General features: G+C 42.6%; 1 pseudogene; it reads left to right on the forward strand.

Moving 5' to 3' along the window:
* The first annotated feature begins 913 nt into the window (after positions 1-913).
* Positions 914-17,536, forward strand: part of LOC102427403 — a 75,766-nt pseudogene continuing 59,143 nt past the window's right edge.

Below are 17,536 nucleotides of genomic sequence, written 5' to 3' on the forward strand. Positions count from 1 at the left end.
GACCTGCACCAGAGAAGCTCCCAGGGGGCCCAGGACAGACCCACCAAGGGACCAGATTCAACAACATCAGTGCAAAATCCAGCAAGCTCCACAAATAGCAGACCTAAAGATTTTTCAGTGTGTGAGTGTGTGTGGTTTTGTTTTTTGGTCTGTATGTGTGTGAGTAGATTTTTTTGTCTGTCCCCCTGCCCTTTTTTCCTTGCTTCTCTTTTTTCTTCCATATCTATAATTTCTCTCTTTCCTTTGATCCTATTTTACTTTTGTCTATTCTTATTGTTATTATTAATTTTTCTTATTTATTTTTCTCTTTTTCTAATTTTTTTCTGTGTTACTTTTTCTATCTATATCTTATACTGAATATCACTACATTTTAAATTCATTATTATTATTTCATTTATTTTCTGTTTCCTTTTCTTTTTTCCTCCTATACTAGTTCTTTTAGTTTCCTCCTTGCTTCCATATAGGCATTTTTCATCTTCTTCCTTCTCCCATTTTCTTTATATACCCTCTCAGTCTTGGTTGCATGGGTTTTTAGTATTCTTTTAATTTTTTTTTGCTTTGCTTTCTCTTGTTTTTCCTTCTTAATCTTTTCTGTTGTTGTTGTTGTTGCATTGAGTAGTTTGATTTTCATGGTGTTTTTGGTTTGGTCCTGTTGTGTGTTATTCTGTTTTGTCAGCACCTGTATAACAGCTGGCATGACAATGTTGGGGTTGACATCACTGGCAGCAAGTCGGAGAGGAGATCCCTCTCACAAATGGGCATTAACAATCAAGTCCCGCCCGGGGCTGAAGTGGAGCGGAGCCCGCTGGCCAGGCCACGGCGCAGGCTCCCCTCGGCGCGCCCCCAGGGTCGGCGTGAGCATCGGGGACTCGGGGTACAGTATTAATGACCAACCCGGGCCTGCGGGGCAAAAATGGCAGGCTTCCTGGATAACATTCATTGGCCAGAGTGGGAATGCATTGACTGGAGTGAGCGGAGGAATGCCGTGGCCTCTGTGGTTGCAGGCATATTGTTCTCCACAGGCTGGTGGGTGATGATCAACACCGCTGTGGTGTACGCGAAGCCTGAGCAGGTGAACCCCACCTTCCACACCTGCGGGGTGTTCTCCACACTGGCCTTCTTCATGATAAATGCGGTATACAATGCCCAGGTGAGAGGCGACAGCTATGAGAGCGGCTGTTTGGGAAGAACAGATGCTCGCGTCTGGCTCTTCATTGGCTTCATGTTGATGTTCTTGTCACTCATTGCTTCCATGTGGATTCTTTTTGGTGCCTATGTTACCCAGAAATTTTTAGAAAAAAACCAAAACCAAACAAACAAAAACAATCAAGTCCCAATTACAACAGGAGAAACCAAATAACACACACAAAGGGCATTTCTAAATGTAAACTACATATCTGATAATGGGTTAATATCCATAATATATAAATAACTCCTACAACTCAACAACAACAAAAATAATCCAATTTAAAAATTGTCAAAGGATTTGAATAGTCGTTTCTCCAAAGAAGAGATACAACTGGCCAAAAAAACACTTAAAAAGATACTCAACATCACTAACGATCAAGGAAATGCAAATCAAATGCTGGGATCAAAATCCAGCTCAGGTGAACGCAGAGACTGCACGCTCAAGACACTTTCTACATAAGGCCATCCCACAAAGACTGGGAAGCATAACAGTTCTATCTAATACATAGAAGCAAATACAAAGACACAGCTAAAATGGAGAGACAAAGAAACAACCCCCAAATAAAGGAAAAGAAGGAATCTTCAGAAAAAGAACTAAATGAAATGGAGACAAGCAACCTATCAGACATAGAGTTCAAAGCAATGGTTATAAAAATGCTTAAGCAACTTAGTGCAAATTACAACAGCATGAAAAAGGAAAATACAGGCCATGAAGAAGAACCATATATGAACCATTTCTTGAGAAAGAAATGAAGAATGATATATCTGACATGGAAAACACACTAGAAGGAATTTAAAGTAGATTGAATAAAGCAGAGGATTGAATCAGTGATTTGGAAGACAAGGTAGAAATAAATACCCAATTAGAGCAGGAAATAGAAAGAGAATTATAAAACAGGAAGATAGCTTAAGGGATCTGTGGGACAACATGAAATGTAACAACAACCGCATAATAGAAAAACCAGAAGGGGAAGAAGGTGAGCAAGGAACAGAGAACCTGTTTAAAGAAATAATGACAGAAAAGTTCCTCAACCTGGTAAAGGAAGATGTCACACAAGTTCAGGAGGCACAGAAAGTCCCAATTAAGATGAACCCAAAGAGAGCCATACCTAGACACATTACAATTAAAATGGCAAACATTAAAGACAAAGAAAGAATATTAAAGGCAGCAAGAGAGAGACAGAAAATTACCTACAAAGCAGTTCCCATTGGAATGTCAGCTGACTTCTCAATAGAAACACTTCAGGCCAGGAGGCAGTGGCATGAAAGCAAGAGCCTAAAACTAAGACTCTGAATCCAGGTTATCATTTAAAATAGAAGGTGAGCCCAGCCAGTGTAGCTCAGTGGTTGAGTGTGTACCTATGAACCAGGAGGTCACGGTTTGATTCCCGGTCAGGGCATGTGCCCAGGTTGTAGGCTTGATACCCAGTGTGGGTCATGCAGGGGGCAGCCAATCAATTATTCTCTTTCATCATTGATGTTTCTATGTAGCTCTCATTCTCCATTCCTCTCTGAAATAAATAAAAATATATTAAAAAGTAAATAAAATAGAGGGTGAAATAAAAAGCTTTCCAGACATAAGAAATGTTAAAGGGACTGCTTTAAGAAGAAGAAGAATAGGACAGAGAATCAAAGGCATAAAGAAAATAAAAATGGCAATAAATAAATACTTATCAATAATAACCTAAAATGTAAATGGATTAAATGCTCCCATCAAAAGATATAGGGTGACTGAATGAATAAGAAACCATGACCTGTATGTATGCTGTCTATAAGAGACCCACCTCAGAACAAAAGATACACACAGACTAAGAGTGAAGGGATGGAAAAATATATTCCATGCAAATGGAAATGAGAAAAAAGCTGGGGTAGCAATACTCATATTTGACAAAATAGACTTCCAAACAAAGGCCATAACTAGAGACAATAATGGACACTACATAATACTAAAGAGATTGACTCAACAAGAAAATATAACCATTGTAAACATATATGCACCCAATATAGGAGCAATCAAGTTCATAAAAAAAACCTCTTGATGGAATTTAAGGGAGAGATTAACAGCAATACAGTCACAATATGGGGACTTTAACACTGACACCACTGGATATATCTTCCAGACAAAAAAAATCAACAAGGAAACAGAGGCCTTTAATGACACTAGATCATATGGATATAACTGATATTTACAGAACATTTCACCCCAAAGCAACAGAATATATGTTCTCAAGTACACATGAAACATTCTCAAAGATAGACCACATGTTAGCACAAAAAAACAAGACTATACAAATTCAAGAAGATTTATATAAAACCAAGCATCTTTTTGGATCATAATGTCATGAAGTGAGAAATCAACTACAATAAAAAAACTCAAAAACACTCAGATACATTGAGGTTAAATAGCATGTTATTAAACAATGAATGGGTAACCAATGATTTCAAGCAAGAAATTAAAAACTTCTTGGAAAAAAAAGAAAATGAACACAAAACCCCCAAATCTATGGGACACAGTGAAAGCAGACCTGAGAAGGACATTCATAACATTACAGGCCCACTCCAAGAAATAAGGAAAAGCACTAATAAACTACTTTCTAAATGAATTAGAAAGAGAACAGCAAGAAATCTCAGAGGAAGTAGAAGGAAGGAAATAATAAAGATCAGAGGAGAAATAAATGGCAAAGATAATAATTTAAAAAACCAACAGTACAAAAGATCAATGAATCCAAGAGCTGGTTCTTTGAAAAACAAAACAAAAACAAGATTGATGAACCCATAGCCAGGCTCATCAAGAAACAAAGACCACCATACACAAGAATAAACTCAAAATATATAGTAGTCTTAAATGCAAGTGACAAAACCATAAATATCCTAGAAGAAAACATAGGCAGAAAAATATCAGACATCTCAAGTAGCAGAATTTTCACAGATACATCACTTTTGGCAAGAGAAATAAAGGGAAAAAAACCCACAAATGGGACTACATCAAAATAAAAAGTTAATGGACAGTAAAGGAAATAGCATCAAAATGAAAAGGGAACCTGATGTATGGGAGAACATTTTTGCCAATGTTACATCTGATAAGGGGTTAATTTCCAAAATATATAAAGTGCTGGGGTCCAACCCCAGCAGGTCCAGGGGTTCCCCAAGGTGTGGACGGAGTCGGCGAAGACTATCCACCCTCTTCCTACGGTGGAGTCCTATCCGTCCCGAGTGCGGGGGGCTGGGGGGGGGGCCTTACCTAGGGGTCCCTGTTCGGGCACCAGATGTTGGGGTCAAACCCCAACAGGTCCAGGGGTCCCCAAAGGTGTGGACGGAGTCGGCGAAGAAGGAAGGACACGGAGGCAGCGTTCAGTTGATCAGCATCCTAGCCAGGATCTCTAGCCAGGATCTCCAGCCAAGTTCTGTCTAGGATCTCCAGCCAGGTTCTGTTGCCATGTTCTCTCGCTAGGTTCTCCAGCCAGGTTCAGTCGTCAGGTTCTAGCCAGGTTCTCCCGCCATGTTCTGTCTAGGTTCTCCAACAAAGCTCTGTAGCCAGGTTCTGTCCAGGATCTTTTGCTAGGTTCTGTCTCTAGGTTCTGTCTTTAGGTTCTGTCTCTAGGTTCTGTGTTTTGTTGTCTTGTTACATCTGTATTTATACCAGTTGATTTTAATCCTATCAATTGCTATTCCAAAGGTTAGGGCGTTTCTTATCTCCATTCCAGGGAGTAAAGATTATGTAGCTTAAGCGTGATTGTTCTTAGTTAAAGTGATTAACTACCCGCCTGGCACTTAGTTAAGGGGTTTTATTCCCTCTCTAACTTCAGGGAAAAATCCCTACCTGGGGAAACAACCTTTCTGGGAGAGGTGACCTTGGTTAAAACACACAGCGCCAAGAAGGGGAGCAAACATTTTAAGAACAGTATGCCATATACGCCAGATCCCTTGAAACATATGCTGTGCAGATGTTTCTTCCCTGCAGCAACTGTGTCAAGCAGCAAGGATGGACCGGCTCCCGGCAATAAAGTAAAGTACTTATACAACTCAACAAAAGAAAGACAATCAAATTTAAAAATGGGCAGAAGACTTGAATAGATAATTCTCCAAAGAGGACATACAAATAGCCAAGAGACATATGAAAAAATGCTCAACATCACTAATCATCAGAGAGATGCAAATTAAAATGACAATGAGGTACCACTTTGCACCTGCCAGAATGGCTACTATCAATAATTCAACAAACAATCAGTGCTGGCATGGATGCGGGGTAAAGGGAGCACTAGTTCACTGCTGGTGGGAATTCAGATTGGTGCAGCCACTATGGAAAACAGTATTGAGTTTCCTGAAAAAATTAAAAATAGAACTTCAGTTTGACTCAGCAATTCCACTTATGGGAATATATCCTAAAAACCTCAAAACACCAATCAGAAATAATCTATGCATCCCTATGTTCATAGCAGCGTTATTTACAATAGCTAAGAGTTGGAAACAGCCCAAGTGCCCATCAGTAGATAAGTGGATAAAAAAGCTGTGGGACATTTACACAATGGAATACTATGCAGCTGTAAAAAAGAGGGATCTCTTACACTATGGGACAACATGGATGGACCTGGAGAATATTATGCTAAGTAAAATAAGCCAATGTGAGAAAGACAAATATCACATGATCTCACTTATTTGTGGAATCTAATGAACAAAATGAATTGACCAACAAAATAAGACCTGAAGCATGGAGGCATGGAACAGATTGACATACCTTGATGTGGGGTTGGTGGGATGAGAAGAGTTAAACCAAAGAACTTATATACTTATATGCATAGTCCATGGACACAAGTGGTGAAGACCTGGGTGTAGGGTCAGTAGGGAGTGGGAGGATGGGGATAGTACTATCAACAATAATATATATATATATATATTTTTTTTAAATAAAGAATAAGAGATCAGATCTGTGGTTACCATAGGTGTAGGGGAGAGGTTGGGGAATTGAATGAAGGTGGTCAAAAGGTACAAACTTCCAGTTATAAGATAAATAGTAGTAGGGTTATAATGTACAATATGATGACTACAGTTAACATTGCTGTATGGTATATATGAAAGTTGTCAAAACTAAATCAAAAGAGTTCTCATCCCAAGGGTAAATTATTTTCTTTTTAAAAAAAGGGTTTTTCAGGAGTTTTTTCTGTATCTATATAGAGAATGGATGCTAACTAAGCATATTGTGGTAATCATTTCATGATATATATAAGTCAAATTATTATGTTGTACACCTTAACCTTATACAGTGCTGTATATCAATTATATTTCAATAAAATTGGGAAAAAAATGGTGTATATATTCAATGGAATATTATGAATTATTGGTACAAAGATACTAGACAAAAATGGCATGAGCACAAAACTGAATAAAACAAAAAGAGCACAAGATTAGAGACAGTACAACTAGAAAAGAGGTTGTTTGACTGCCTATGAAAGAAATATTTAAAGGCCTCGATGATGCCAAGGTAGTAGGGAGGAGAGGAGGACATGGAACAGAAGGGTATCAGTTGAAAAATGGAATAAGAAATAATGAGAATGTTGGCAGGACTAGTCTGAGTGTCTGTTTCATCAGAATGGGTCCAGTTTCGATATGGTGGAAAAAACAGCTGGATTTGGGGAGGAGACCTGGACTTGAGTCAACTGCTGCAATTTCTTATCTGAGTGACTTTGGGAATTCTACTTAAATTCTCTGAGTTTCAATTACCTCATTTTCCAGTAGTGATTGGACTTCACAGGATTGTTGTAAAGACTAAATAACTCAAATATGTGAAATATACTTTGTAAAGAGCTAGATCTAAGGAGGCTGAGTAAGCATGTGTGCTTTAAAAAGATAAATGGTATTTGAAAAATAACTTATGTTTATGAGAAACTATTATGCAGCATATTTTGAAAAGAATATGGAGAGGTCAGTTGTTCCTGGGGCAGAGGTTCCTGGTTGCCTAACTCTCTTCTTGTGCCTCACTAACAGAACCCCGATTTTATTTTGTTAGGTCGCTGAAGGAGGAACGCACGAGGCCAGAGTGGTGAGGGATTACAAATTTATTCGATCATTCGCACACCAGGTGGCTGAGCTTGGATGGCTCCAGCATCCAGTGAGGGGAGTCAGCAGCTTTAAAGGACTTTTGGCGGGCTTTTCCCTGGGCGGAGACTTCTTTATGCATACCGGAGGGGAGAGAATGGAATGTGGTCATCACAGGTGAAATGTGGTCTCAGCAAAGGAAATGTCCATAGTGAAACAACCTGAAAACCCAGTTCCTGGGGGAGGGGTATCAACTCAATTGCTGGATCAAACCTAGCATATTTGGGTAACAATGTTCTCAGCTGTAAAACTACATTTCACAGCTTCCTTTGCAAATGGAGCTGCCCAATTAGATTAAACAAGAATATGTGGGTAGAACTTCAGGTGAAACTGTTTAGTGAGGGCTAACTCAGCTGCGAGGCCTGCTTTTTTGTTCTAATCCCCCTTCTACTTCCTGCTCCTGGGAACATGATGTAATGACTGGGGTTTCAGTAAGAGGCAATCCTGGAGATAGAAGCCATGCAATAAGAATGGCAGAGCAGAAATATAGAAGCAGTTTCAGTTTCTGATGACCACAAAGTCTTATATCAGGCCAGTCTGCTTACTTCATGTAAAAGAATTTACATGAGAGAAAAATGAACCCCTACCTTGTTTAAGCCACTAGTATTTTATGCTTCTGTTTAAAGTAAACCATACTTACTCCTAAATGGTACAGATCCTTTCCAAAAGATTTTTAAGGATTGAAAAGTAATGCCCTAGAGCAGGAGTCAGCAAACACTTCTGGTAAAAGGCCAGATAATAAATATTTTAGAAGTGCTATGTGCCTGGCCCCCAGGCCTGGTCCACAGTGCCAAGTGGGTGGGAGGGCACGAAGGCCCCTGAGGGGCTGTCGGGTGGCTATGGCACCGACTGCACGTGGGTGGGGCCGGAAGTGCCCCCGAAACCCCAGTGGGCAGCCTGGATGGGCCCAGGGAGGTTTGACAGATGAAAAAGTGAAGGCATATCTTTCTCTTCACCCCCAGATATTAGATGAATTTGTATCTGAAAGTGTTAGTACAGAGATGTTAGAGAAATGGCTGAGGAGGAAGAACAACAAAGCAGAAGATGAGTCGGAGCCTAAGGAAGTCAGCAGGTACCAAGATACTGAAGTATGGTAGCAATCATCTCAGGTAGAAACTGTAGTTTAACTTTAACCCTGCCGTTTGGCTTCTGTACTTATTTGCTTGCTAAAATAACAGAAAAGTTATTTTGATTTTCTGAATTATATAAATCATCCCATTCGATTGAATACCCTATTGATTGTAATGTGAATACCCCATTGATTGTGATCTTACTGATTATCGAAGCACATTCTTCTGTACCTGGGAACCAGGACAGCACAATTATCCTAAATTGCCTCAGTGGCCACAGATAATGCATTCCGGTTGACTCAATGGTCCCAAGACCAGGACAGCACAATTACTCTAAATTGCCTTAATGGCTCCAGATAATGTGTTTCCGTTGACTCAGTGGTCCCAAGACCCAAGGGCTCTAGATAATGTGTTTCTGTCAACTCAGTGGTCCGGAGACCCAAAACTATAATTTAACTAACTTGCTCAATTCTGCTTTTGTAAACTGCTTTTTTGCAAACCAGGTTCCTCATTCCAAACCCTGAGATGTAATCAATATCTTTGTGATTTTTGCCTATATAAATCTGGTGTTGGGGCTAGGTCAGTGGTCGGCAAACCGAGGCTCGCGAGCCACATGCGGCTCTTTGGCCCCTTGAGTGTGGCTCTTCCACAAAATACCATGTTCGGGCGCGCATGTACAGTGCAATTGAAACTTCGTGGCCCATGAGCAGAAGTCGGTTTTAGGCCTGGGCAAGTCTATTTTGAAGAAGTGTTGTTAGAAGAAGTGGGGGGTGTCGGTCGGTCGGGCGACGGGAGACGTGGCGCAGGCGGGCCTTGGGATACGCAGCACGGGGGAGGCGCGCGATTCATGCACAAGTTGAGGATGGGGAAGGGGTCGGCCTCAGCGAACGTACCTCAATCAGATTGAGGATGTTTTTAGCAAAGGCCAGCTTAGGAGTACCCTAATTAAGTTAATAACAATGTACCAACCTATATAGTTTAAGTTTAAAAAATTTGGCTCTCAAAAGAAATTTCAATCGTTGTACTGTTGATATTTGGCTCTGTTGACTAATGAGTTTTCCGACCACTGGGCTAGGTAATTACTACGAGATTTGAGAGAGCAAAATGCCCCCTTGTAGTCCCGGATTTGCAATAAATGTGACTCCTTAATTCGACTTCTTGAGGCCTCTTTGTGTGATTCGCGGGGTACATTACAATAATATGAACATGCAGGGAGTCGTGTATGAACTGAACAGCTACATGGAACAGCAGCTGGACACCGGCGGGGACAACCAGCTGCTGCTGTAGGAGCTGAGCATCATCATCAAAACAGCCACAAAGCGGATGGATTTGCACTGTATTTCCTTGGTGAATGCAATAATCAGGACATATAAACAAAGCAGGACCAATGAAAAAGGACATTTTAATTGGAGCAAACCTACTCCACAAAAATGCAGACTTCAGAGAGCACATGCCACAAGATTAAGAGCAAAGTTGAACTGGAGGAAGAAAAATATTAGATTGGAAAAGGAGGTCACTTGATTCGTGAAGTGCAATGAAGGCCAACCTCTCCCGAAGTTTACACAATATATATTGGAACATTAAAATTTATAACGCAAAACAATCACACAGAAAATGGGCAGAAAATGCAGTAGTGTTTTTAGTTACTGACAAATCAAAAAATTATATCTTTAATTCAGTAATCTATTTTAGGATTTACCAACTCGGGATTCCCTTTCTTTAGATTATATCCTACATTGATGTATTTAGCCCCTATTTAAGAAATTCAGGTCCCCATAATGGCTGAAAACAAGGAAATTAAACCTTTACTTTTAACATTAAAAAATATTTTAGGCTTTGCAAGCCATACGTTCTCTATCGCAACTATTCATTTCTGCTGTAGAGATAAATCATCCACAGAGAATAGCATGGCCATGTTCCAATAAAACTTTACTTATGGATGCTGAAATTTGAATTCCATAAAATTTCACATGTCATAAAATATTATTTTGCTTTTGATTTTTTTCAACCATCTAAAAAAATATAAAAAAACATCCTTAGCTCACAGATTGCACCAAAACAGGTTTTGGCCCCTGAGCTGCTATAGCCATTCCCTGCTGTATAGGATACAATTTCAGCAAGGAAATCCAGGAATAAGCATTGTAAGCCTTTATTGAGTATTTGTTAGTTATCTTTATACTTCTGTATGTTTAAAAATCTTCTTGGAATTGGCAGAATTTGACCTATAAAATAATGAGACTAGTTTTAAAGAACATATCAAAAATCATACCTCTAAATGAATGCTACCTTCACACTAATAGCCTTGGAAAGTGAGAGATCAACCCCAGTGATGCTGACCACAACCTTATGTGAAAATTTATTTGAATATTTAAGACTTGGTCTGTTGGTTTGTTTTTTTTTAAATCAGTAACCATACTTTGTAAGATCACATTTGCTATTGACCACTCAAGGAATTAAGCTGGTAGAGACCAATTTGAGGAAGCCTGAAGCAGCAGGGGACATGCCAAGAACTTTATCCACATTAGCTGTTGCTGCTGATAAAGGCCATTAATGGTGATAGGACCATGTAGAAATGATAGAGCTGTGGACAGGAAAAGGCTGAGGGAGAAAAGTTCCTACATGGAATTGAAGAAACATGAGGGCTGGGGTTGAAGAGACATGAGGGCTAGTTTTTAAAAAACCATGGTTAAGTCTAATCAGAGCAGGAAACTTTTCAGATGGGAAAATGCAGTTTTAGTGGGAAATAGGAGCATCAAGCTCATAAGTTTATATTGAAGAGAGGGGGCTAAGAGCATAGAGTGGAAAACTGCATGGAAAAGGTCAGTTGTGTGTGTGTGTGTGTGTGTGTGTGTGTGTGTGTGTGAGTGTTTGTGTGAGTGTGTGTATGAACTTTCAGAGCCACTGAATACTTTCTGGGGAAAAAACTCAAAGTGTTTATCCAACATCAGGTGCAGAAATTATTAGGTTGATTAAAATCTTGACTTTTCTTTCAGTAGGTGTTATAGTATACACACACATCCTTTGTGTTGTATATCTGAGAGAGTGAGTGTGTGTGTGTGTGTATGTGTGTAAGGACAGAGAATGATGTGGATGTGAACAGTCCCGAAGTGGGTTGGGAGGCGGTTTGTTATATAACTGGGGGTAAGAGTTAGGGAGCGAATGCTTTGATGGGCGTTTAGACTGGCAACAATAATTGTTTAGCCTCACATATGGTAAGAATAGAATGGGTGTTCTTTGTTTCTCTCTCATTCTCTTTCCCCCCAGGCAGCTGTGCAAAGATTTAACCATGTGATCTTGAAGGCACAACACTGAAAGTCTCTGAATATGCCAAGAGAAGAGAGTAGGGAAACAAAGGCCAAAGCCAGCTTCCAGGAACCCCCTTCTTTAGGGTAACACAGAAAAATAATAGCAAGACTCCATTTCCATCACTTTCCTTACCAGAGAGCCAGCTCTCTGACTTGGAGATGAAAACTTCCTGCCTCTCCTCTGTACTCCCCTCCCATATCTCTGTCCTCCCAACTCCTGGTAGTGAAGCAGTGCAACTCAGAAAATGACTCTCTTCTTTCTCTTTCTGGAGGGATAAAGGACCAGTCAGAATTCCTGGAGAGCTCAGGGTTTGGGGGTATAAGGAAGGAAAGGAGAATCTCTTGAGGATGAAACCCAGAAGTTCAATAATGACTAACGGACTTGAGCACTGGGACCAGTTCACTTGGACTCAGGATATGCACAGGGCTAAACTCTCTCTGCCTAGTTGTGTTCCCATTTCTCTAATCAATGCTTTCGCTGCTTTTGGTCAATGGATTTGGCTGGGATGCCTTCAGGAGAAAGTAGAATAAATCTCTTCCCCACATTATCTTTCTCTGTTCACTTTTGCATCCTCACTCTCCTCCATCCTTCCCTACTTGTTTCTGAAGTCTTAGTTCTACTGTAGGCTCTAGATGTGAACACTCTAATTAGAGTATTACCAGACACACAACACACTTCCTGTATAATATTTTTTTTCTTGAGATAAATCTAAAATAAGATTTATTTGGCCCTGGCTGGTTTGGCTCAGTGGTTGGAGCATGACCCTCCCCGCCCCCACACAGTGAATGGTCCCAGGTTTGATTCCCAGTGAAGAGTATTACCTGGGTAGCAGGTTCAATCCTGGCCCCACTAGGGGCACGTGTGGAAGGCAACAGATCAATGTGTCTCACATTGATGTTTCTCTCTCTCTCCTCCACCCCGCTTCACTTGCCAATCTCTAAAAAAATCAATGGGAAAAATATCCTTAGGTGAGGATTAACAAAAAAATAAATAAAATAAGATTTATTTGAAGAAAATACAACTGACAGTTAAAAAAATAAAGATGTGGACATGCTTTCAAAATTTTTCTAGTATTTTGGTTGACAAAGAAATGCATGGTGATATTTCAAATGAGCATTGGGACTTCCAGGAATGTTGTAGAAAAAATGTCCACATTGAGTGGAATAATCTTACATCTCTGGGGCTTGATTTTTAAAAATCACTTCCACCTTTCCTTTCTCTCAGGATAAAATGGGGTTTAAAAGTGACTAATGAAGGGAGAACCAAGATGGTGGCCTGGGTACTCATCGCTTCCCACAACCACATCAAAATTACAACTAAAATACAGAACAGCCATCATTCAGAACCACCTGAAATCTGGCTGAGTTGAAATCCTACAATTAGAGAAGTAAAAAGAAATCACATTGAGACTTGCAGGAGGGACAGAGGCACAGAAAAGGGCTGGTCTGACACCCATATGTGGCATTTTTAATCAGGAGGGATATCACAGCTGCCTGCAGAGGCTGCAGTGAGAAGCAAGGGGTACCAGCTCCATATCAAAACCCCAACCCAGGATCCCAGAGCTGGGATGAGAAGTCCCCATAACTTTGGGCTGTAAAAATCAGAGGCGAGTGTGGCTGAGTTCATGGAGGTCTCTGGAGACTCAGGTAGTTCCTCTTCAAAGGCCTATGCACAAACTTACCCAGTCTTGCTCCATATGAGCTTCAGCACTGGGTGGGCGGTGGCTTTAAGAAATCCAGGGATATACAGGGAGGAACTGGGTTGTCTGGCATAGGGGCAGGAACTTAGGGCAGCTTTCTCCCTGACAGGGGTGCTCACAGGGGTCATTGTTCTTGTGCTGTGACTTCCCCCACCACAGAGCTGACTGGCAGCCATATCTGAGTTTCCATCAGTGTGGCCCACAATGTTTGCTCCTATCAATGGTGTCAAACCTATCAATAAAAGGCCCAGACCCTTCTTTGCTTCACAGCTTGGCCTCACTTGGGCACTTCCTAGCCAAATACAAGTAGCAGCCATCTGCAGATCTCTCTGTAGCTCCTGCTGGGTGGCCTCAGGCAGTGGCTGACTTTACACCTCCCAGGAGGCCTCAGAGCCAGAGCACTTGGTGGACAGCATTAGATCATACCAGATTGTAACTCACACATTCACAAGCGACACACTCAAGGAGCAAACTCAGTGAGCACCAAAGCCCCACTGAAGCAAGTCCTGCTCTATAGGGGTGTCTTTTGCACAGCAGCTTTCATTGCAGACACAGCTGGTCCTCACAGCCAATTGGCCTGGAGGTCAATTGCTCCCAGTGATACAAACAGCAATCAAATCTCAACTACAATAAGACTGTGCACACAGCCCACATAGGGGTCCACCTAGAGTGCCCAACTCAGGTGACTGGAGAGATTGAGCCACTGGGCCCTACAGAACACCTACTACACAAGGCCAGTCTACCAATTCCAGGAGACATAGCAGCTCTGCAATACATAGAAACAAACATAAAGAAGCAGCCAAAATGTGGAGACAAAGAACCATGTCACAAATGAAAGAAATGGAAGAAAGCAAACTACTGAATACAGAGTTCAAAACAATGGTTATAAGGTTACTCAAAGATCTTAATGAGAGCTTCAGGGAATTAATGAGAGCTTCAAGGGACTTAGTGAGACTTTCAAGGATCTTAGTGAGAATTTCAAATACATAAAAAAGGACCAGTCAGAAATTAAGCATACACTAACTGAAATAAAGAATAATTTACATTAATTCAACAGTAGAGTAGAGGATTCTGAGATTCAAATCAATGATTTGGAATATGAGGAAGCAAAACAACACCCAATCAGAAGAGCAAAAAGAAAAAAGAATCCAAAAATATGAAGATAGTGTAAGGAACCTCTGGGACAACTTCAAGTGTACCAACATTGGCACTATGGGGTGCCAGAAGGAGAAGAGACAGAGAGCAAGATATTGAAAACCTATGTGAAGAAATAATGACAGAAAACTTGATGAAAGGAATATACTTCCAAGTCCAGGAAACCCAGAGAGTCCCAAAAAAGAGGAACCCAAAGAGGCTCACACCAAGACACATCATAATTAAAATGCCAAGGCTTAAAGACAGAGAGAAGTTTAAAATCAGCAAGAGAGAAGCAGTTAGTTACCTACAAGGAAGTGCCCATACAACTGTCAGCTGATTTCTCAACAGAAACTATGCAGGCCAGAAGGGAGTGGCAAGAAATATTCAAAGTGATGAATAGCAAGGACCTACAACCAAGATTACTCTACCGAGCAAAGCTAGCATTTAGAATTGAAGGTTAGATAAAGAGCTTCACAGACAAGAAAAAGCTAAAGGAGTTCATCACACCAAACCAGTATTACATGAAATGTTGAAGGGCATTTTTTAAGAAGAGGAGGAGGAAGAAGAAAAAGAAGGAAGAAGAAGAAAAAAATCTAATCTAATAAAAGAGCAACATGCAAATTGACCGCACCTCCGCTACGCCCAACCCAAGCCCACCAGCCAATCAGAGCAACTGTATGCAAATTAACCCAACCAAGATGGCGGCCATCAGCTACGGAGCTGGAGCAAGCTGGAGGCTTGGTTGACCCGGCGATAGAGGAAGCCAAGCTTCCACCTGCCCTGGCCGGCTGTGGCATCCGCTCAAGGCAACAAAGTTTCAATTATAGAAGATAAATAAATCCCAGACACCTGCTTCCAGCCAGCCTCCACTGGGAGTTTGGGTGGCTGGGGGCGGTGGCCAGCCTGAAAACAGCCATCAGCCCCTCACCCAGGTGGTCAGGCACCCCAGTGGGGACCCCTACCCTGAAGGGGCTGTGGCCAGCCTTCAAACAGCAATCAGCCCCTCACCCAGTCTGGCCAGGCACCCCAGCAGGGACCCCCACCCTGAAGGGGCTGTGGCCAGCCTGCAAACAGCCATCAGCCCCTCACCCAGGCTGGCCAGGCACCCCAGCAGGGACCCCCACCCTGAAGGGGCTGTGGCCAGCCTGCAAACAGCCATCAGCCCCTCACCCCGGCTGGCCAGGCATTCCTATATAATAAAAGGGTAATATGCAAATTGACCCTGACAGCAGAATGACAGGGAATGACTGGTCACTATGACACACACTGACCACCAGGGGGCAGACGCTCAATGCAGGAGCTGCCCCCTGGTGGTCAGTGCACTCCCACAGGGGGAGCTCTGCTCAGCCACAAGCCAGGCTGATGGCTGCCAGTACAGCGGTGGTGGTGGGAGGCTCTCCCGCCTCCTCAGCAGCGCTAAGGATGTCCGACTGCAGCTTAAGCCTGCTCCCCGCTGGCAAGTGGACATCCCCTGAGGGCTCCTGGGCTGCCAGAGGGATGTCTGACTGCCAGCTTAGGCCCAATCCCCCAGGGAGTGGGCCTAAGCCAGCAGGTGGTCATTCCCCGAGGGTTCCCAGACTGTGAGAGGGCACAGGTCGGGCTGAGGGACCCCCCCGTGTGCACAAATTTTTGTGCACCAGGCCTCTAGTATAAACAATAAAATGGCAAACAATACATATCTATCAATAATTGAATCTAAAAATTAAAATAAATGAACAAGAAATCTAATGAAGAAAATAAACTGATGAATAAAATAGAACCATATTCATGGAAACATGGACAGACCAATGAATCTCAGAGGGAAGGGGTGAAGCGGGTATGGGAAGAGATTAACCAAAGATTTTATGTGCATACTAGGGGCCCGGTGCACAAAAATTTGTGCACTAGAGGGGGGGGTCCCTCAGCCCAGCCTGCCCCCTATCACATACTGGGAGCCCTCAGGGGATGTCCTACTCCCTGCTCCCTGCTCCCCTTGGGGAGCGGGCCTAAGCCACAGTCTGGCCTCCCTTTGTGGGAGGCAACTGGGCTGATCAGGGGAAGGCACCAGCCCCATCACCCCACTGTTGCAGCCACTGCCAGTCACCGCAGCCACCAAGGTGTTTTCATCAACATGGACTCCAGTCCCTTTACCATGAAAAAATGACAACTTTCTTTAGGCATTTTCAAGATGTGTCTTTCATAGGATATGACATTTCTTTCTTTCTTTCTTTTTGTATCCTCACCTGAGAATATGTTTTCATTGATCTTTAGAGAATGTGGAAGAGAAAGGGAAAGACAGAGAGAAATACCAAAGTGAGAGGAACACTTTGATTGGTTGCCTCCTGCATGAGCCCTGACCTGGGCCCAGGCCAGGGAGGAGCCTGCAACCTAGGTACATGCCCTTGGTCAGAATTGAACCCAGACCCAGCAGTGGGCATTACCCACTGAGCAAAACCAGCTAGGACAGGATATGACATTTCTTAACCCTCCAGCAGCGGACCTTCCTTTTTTTCTCCAGGAGTGTGGTAAAAAACCCTAGATCACCTATTTGGATTCTTATTACCCAAGTTACTAAGAATATTACCAGTGGCATACAGGGAGCTAAGCCAATGAGCAGTCAGAAAAGGTGTTTCCTCTGTAGTTCACACCAATTGCTGGCTTGGCCCCTGCCTGGGCCTAATGCCTCTGGCCGAGTCATTAGCCCTGGGCAGGGGACCTCCAGCTCCCTCAATTGTGGACTCAGCCCCTGTTCCCCATGATCACTGGCTCTGCCCCTGCTCCCCACCATCGCCAGCTCCCTCCCTGCTCCCCGCAATCGCTGGCTCTGCCCCTGCACAGGCCTAATGCCTCTGGCCAAGGCCTTAGGCCTGGGCAAGGGAACTTCCAGCTCCCACCATCACCAGCTCCGCCCCTGCTACCACCGATTGCTGTGGAACCACCCCTGCCCAGACCTAATGCCTGTGGCTGAGACCCCCAGCTCCGCGCCATCTCTCATCATGCCTCTGCCCAGGCTCTAATGCTCTGGCCAAGGCATTAGGCGTTGGGCAGTGGACACCCAGCTCCC

This window comes from Myotis lucifugus, unplaced genomic scaffold (genome assembly GCF_000147115.1).
Source record: "Myotis lucifugus unplaced genomic scaffold, Myoluc2.0 scaffold_19, whole genome shotgun sequence".
NCBI classification, from domain to species: domain Eukaryota; kingdom Metazoa; phylum Chordata; class Mammalia; order Chiroptera; family Vespertilionidae; genus Myotis; species Myotis lucifugus.